This window comes from Schistocerca piceifrons, chromosome 4, assembly GCF_021461385.2.
Source record: "Schistocerca piceifrons isolate TAMUIC-IGC-003096 chromosome 4, iqSchPice1.1, whole genome shotgun sequence".
Classification (NCBI taxonomy): domain Eukaryota; kingdom Metazoa; phylum Arthropoda; class Insecta; order Orthoptera; family Acrididae; genus Schistocerca; species Schistocerca piceifrons.
In genome coordinates, this window is record NC_060141.1 from 42,307,770 (window position 1) to 42,313,769 (window position 6,000).

A 6,000-nucleotide genomic window follows, 5' to 3' on the forward strand; every position below is an offset into this window, starting at 1 on the left:
CAAGAGTTTAGAGTTTTCTCAATGGATATGATCCATGGAAAATAATATATCAATTGGTATATGTTAGGAGAAAATTTAATTTAGTAAAACACGTGTTAACAAGTTGCAAACACTTCTTGATAACCTGTTGGAGTATATACAGTAAAAAAAAATTGCAATTTGAGCCAGATGACTCATCGGGTCGGATACCTATTCAGCAGCCCAGTCCGTAATCCACAGATAAGCTCACATTGATGAAAATAGGGGTGCCGGCTGCTCTCACGGGTAGCGTTAAATGCATTTGCTGGGGCTCACACTTACAAGCATTAACATGAGCAGAGTGCTTCTGCCTCCAACAAGCCAGTATGGCAGATGCTTACAAATGTGCGTGTCCACAGGCATAATATTCAGTCTAGTTTTGCAGCTGTGAGCAACGTGCTTGTACAAGCAATGAGACCTCAGCGAACAAGTGTTTGTGCCTGCAATTACGTTTCCTTGTGCTTAGTTGCCTGTGATATACATCGTATGAAACTGGGGCTAATCAACTGTCACTGTGACCTTGTGGCACTAAAAAGAGTAGGAAGGATTAAAAATTCAATGGAAATGAGTTACTGAATGTATTAGAAGACAGTGGTTTTGAGATCATAAAAAAAAGGGATCAAAGGAGGATTGCAGGAATCACAATAATAGAGAAAGTTGCCATAGCGATGATAGTGTGGGATCAGAATTTCCAAATATTTTCATGAGAGTGAAAAATCGGTAGGTTTGGAGGAGAATGGTTATCAAATGGATGACGATCAAGAATCCTACAGGCAGAAGCTAATAAATCAAGTGAGACTTGGAATAATGAACAGCATGACATGCATTATCGTCCATATTCAAAACATGGACATTTCATCCTACTAGCAAAATGTTAATGGATTTTCTTAGGCTGCGCTGGCCACTGTGGCCAAGTGGTTCTAGGCACTTCAGTCCGGAAACGCGCTGCTGCTACGGTCGCGGGTTCGAATCCTGCCTCGGGCACGGATGTGTTTGATGTCCTTAGGTTAGTTAGGTTTAAGTAGTTCTAAGTCTATGGGACTGATGACCTCAGATGTTAAGTCACATAGTGCTTAGAGCCTTTTGAACCATTTTTCCTTAGACTGCTACTAACATATCACATATTTCAGTTTGTGAAAAATGATAGATTGCTAATCACCGTATAGAGGAGATGTTGAGACACAGGCAGGCACAACAAGAAGTGTGCTATAGATTTCACAAACACAAACGTGAACAGCAATCTATCCTTTTCATAATACTGTTGTTATTTCGTCCTGGATTTTCCATTGTTTGATACTTCAGTTTGTAGTTGATGAAACAAATAATAATGGTATAAATATAGCTGGTTTTGCTAAACAGGGACAAACTGGAGGAAACATTCTCTGGGAGGATAAGGAGCGAAAAAAGTCGTACAGCTGGGAATGCGTTCTGAGGCTATTGATATAAAAGATGTTGAATGCTAGAATATGCCCTGACATTGGGGAGGTAGCCCACAAGGATTGGGTAAGCCAGACGACTGTGAAACATCCTCCGCAATAACTTCTAGTGCCTGTATCGTTTACAATGTTTGCAGGCCTTATTACCTACAGACTTGCCTCTGCAGTGGCTTTTTTATTACTGGTTCATTACACAGGCCATCACATTGGTGAGATATCTGTCATTCATACTATATGGAAGTAGTAGAAGTGGTCCACAACACTACTGTCCTATATCCTTGACACTTTGATGTTCCTGAGCAACAGTCATACAATATTTTTAAGGGAACACACCACCATTTGACTGTCTTGTTGTTTATTTAAGTACAACCCAGGTTTTGGCCTTTTACGCCATTTTCAAGTATTTGATTTTGTGTTAAAGACATAAAATCAAATAAAAGGCTGAAACCTTGGTTGTACTTAAATAAACAATAAAACAGCCAAATGGCAGTGCGTACCTTTACGTACTTGACACTGATTTGTTGTAGAATCTGAGAAAATATTCTGAGCTCAAACTTAATGGAATATCTTGAATAGAATGACCTCCTCCATGCCATCCAGCATGGATTCCAAAAATATCGATTGTGTGAAACCTGACGTGAACTTTTCTCACATGACGTATTGAAAGCTTTGGACCAAGGCCGTCGTGTAGATGCAGTATTTCTTGATTTTCAAAAAGCATTTGACCCAGCACCACACCTGTGCTTACTGTCAAAAGTTCGATCGTATGAGATACCAAGTGAAATAAGTGACTGGACTGAGGATGGTTTGGTAGGGGGGATGCAACATGTTATGTCGGATGAAGAGTCATCGGTAGCTGCTACTTCAGGTGTGCCCGAGGAAGTGTGTTTGGGCCCTAGCTGTTCATGTTGTGTATTAACGACCTTGCAGACAATATTAATAGTACCCTCAGACCTTTTGCAGATGATGCAGTTATGTATAATAAAGTACTGTCTGAAAGAAGCTTCAGAAATATCCAGTTAGATCTTGATAAGATTTCAAAGTGGTAGAAAGACAAGCAACTTGCTTTAAATGTCCAGAAATGTAAAATTGTGCACTTAAAAGAAATAGTATCGTCTGACAATAAATCAATGAGTCACAGTTGGAATCAACGAAGTCATACAAATACCTGAGAGTAACAGTTTGTAGGGATATGAAATGGAATGAGTACGTAGGCTGAATTGTGGGTAAAGCAGGTCATAGAGTTTGGTAAGTACAATCAGCCTACAAGGAAGATTGCTTACAAATCACTCATGTGACCCATTCTAGAATATTTCTCAAGTGGGTGGACAGGGGGTGTGAATGTATACAAAGAAGGGCAACACGAATGGTCACAGGTTTGTTTGATTCAGGGGACAGTGTTATAGAGATGCTGAAGAAACTGAACTGGCAGACTCTTGAAGACAAACGAAAACTAATCCAAGAAAATCTAGTAACAAAGTTCCAAGAACCAGCTTCAAATGACGATTCTAGGAATATATTTCAAACCCCTCACACACAGAGGCAGTCAAACAATCATTCTTCCTGCGCTCCATGTGTGAATGGAACGAGAAGAAACCCTAATAACTGGTACAATGGATTACAACGCTCTTCACACTGGTTTGCAGGATATAAATGTAGATATAGATACACAGGTAAGGCTATTATTTCAGTGGTTGGTATCATGAACCTTCATGACACCTGCTTGTGGGCCATGGAGAATCCCTATGATATGGTGACAGTGAAAAATCAGCACCAGTCCAACCTGTGTGTGGACGAGGATTATTGGCAACTGCCTCGTGGGACCACAACACTTTGCAAAGAAGACATACCTGCCCTTCCTTTGTGTGATCCTGTCTCCCCTGCTGTAAGATATGTCTTTGGTGGCATAAAGGGTACTATAGCTACAGCATGATGGTGCTCCATACTTACTTTACATGTGGCAAGGGCCTAATTGCCCACACGCCTGCTCTATGAGTCTCTTCCACTTCTGCCTGTCCAGTGTGCTGTTTGTCCAGTTGCTGTTTCTGTTCATCCTAGTTGTGTCCTCCCAAATGTTATCCCGCCATCTGATTCTGGGTCTACTTCTTCTCGTTCCTTCTATTGTTCTGCTGAATGCCATTCTAGGTAGTCTATTCTCTGTCGTTCTTGCTATATGGCCTGCCCAATTCAACCTTGTCCGCTTGAGCACTTTGACGATGTTACAGTGTTTGTACAGCCCTCTTAATTCTTCATTTCTTCTTATTCTCCATTCCATGTTATTTTCGTCGTATACAGGTCCAAAAATTTTCCTTAGTACTTTTCTTTCGAATTTTAACAGTTTTTCTTCATCTTTCTTTTTAAATATTAATGTTTCACGTCCGTATAACATCACAGGTATAATGGTTCATTGATATAAGCAGATTTTGAAGTTACTGCTAAGTGATCTTTTTCTTAGAATTTTGATGGAATTAAAAAGTGTCTTGTTTGCTTTTGATAAATGGGCATCTATTTCTATATCTGTTATGTTCTTATTACTAAAAAGACTTCCTAGTTACTTGAAGTGGACAACACTGGTTTTCTTACTTATGGGCAGGTATTCTGTCTTTTCTTCATTAACATGTAATTCTGTTTTCTCAGCAATTTTTTAGTAATTTTGCTCCATAGCTGCCAAATATTATGGATTGTCTGTAATTGTTGTAGATTTATCACTACAGATTTATCGTCTTCATCACGGCTTTACTAAAAAATTATGGAAATGGACATTATTGATTTCATGTTAAAAAAAATCAGAAAAGATACTGTTTGCTTTTCGCCAATCATCTGCTACTAAAATGTTTTATAGATTATAATGATTTCTTTGCAGAGTGTGTGGTAAACTTGTGCATGAATGATTTTGACATACAAGTCTAGCACGACAGCCATCTAGTGGCAGAACTAAGAAAATTGGCACACACATCATCCGCACATGGAAGTTGTAACCACCTGTAAATCTTCGCTTGTGGCACTAGGTGGCGATAATATGTGCATGTGTCCGGAACATAGTTACATGATATTCACATAAGAGAACAAAAATTACGTAATGAATAATAGCAATTACTTAAGAAATAGGAATCCTGAGAGCTCTCTGAAATATTTAATTCAAATGAGGTGACTAAAGAAAAAAGGCAGTCAGTCTCCTTTGAGTTACGCATGGTATTTTCAGTGACGAGGGTATTTCTGTCAAGTGAGCATGTGTGGAAACACACCGGGACTATACCACGTGCATTGTGTATAGACCGCTGATATTTTTGGTAATCGTTACATTGTGTTCGCTGGTAATATTCATCCATTAAGTATTCAAAAATACTATGTTAAGTGCTAAGGAAAGTTTTAGTTGTTTGAAAAAATGCAAGGAATTAGACGTTTATTCTTGTTTCTTCAGCAACTGGTAATAGTGTCCCCAAAGGAAAGCTTGACAAAAATTATAATGCAAAATTAAACAGTTTGAAAGATATCCTGAGTGAAAGTGAAACAAATGGAGTACCAAATTCAGACAGTAATATTGTGGAAAACAAAAAACGTAAAACTGGACAGAAACTTCAGAAACAGTATAGTAAAGAAAGGCCACGTTTGGTAAAATCAAATAAATCAGACCAACATGTGTCTTGTACAGTGTGTGCACAAGACATTTCTATAAAGTGTGTTGGTATTGATGATTGCCGTTGTCGTGTTCTGTCTAAAGTACATGTAGGCCTAACAAACCTAAGTCTTTTGATGCATCATGGTCATCATTTGGAATCCAACCTGATGAGGAAGACTGTCACCAATGCTGAAATGCTTTTTAGTTCATTTATTGTTGAACACGGCCTGCCAGTTTCTTGTGCAGATCATATTTCACAGCCATTGAAAAAAAGGTTTCATGATTCTCAGATTGCTAAGAAATACAGTTGTGGAAGAACTAAAGCAACTGCAATTATAAATTCTTTGTCATCTGGAACACAAAATGATGTAGTAGAACACTTAACAGGAAACCCCTTTTCTCTTGCAACTGATGGTAGCACAGGCATTAAAGGCGTGAAACTATATGCATTACCTAGTTTGACATTAAACAGGTAAAGATGTGCACCAACATACTATCCTTGCTGGACTTGAGTTTAAATACTGGCAAAGAAAATTTTAATCTCATGAGTGGCATACTGCTAAGAACTGGAATTCCCTGGAAAAATTGCATTTCATTTGCATGTGATAATGCAAATACAGTGGTGGAACATACGAAAGGAATTGCTGCTTTTTTTGAAGAAAATTCAAGCACACATAAGAATTCAATCATGTTCCTTCCACCTGTTTCATTTAGCTGCACAAAAATGTGGGAAAAGTCTACAATATTTTGATGTTGAAGAATTTGTAATGGACATTTTCTACTTTCTTCAAAACAGTTCAAAAAGACAGTCTACTTTTAAACTTTGTCAACTTATATATGCACTAAACACCATAAAACACTGAAGTATGTTCATACAAGACAGCTCCTCGGCTCCAGTCTATAGAATGAATAATTGAACAGTGGGAA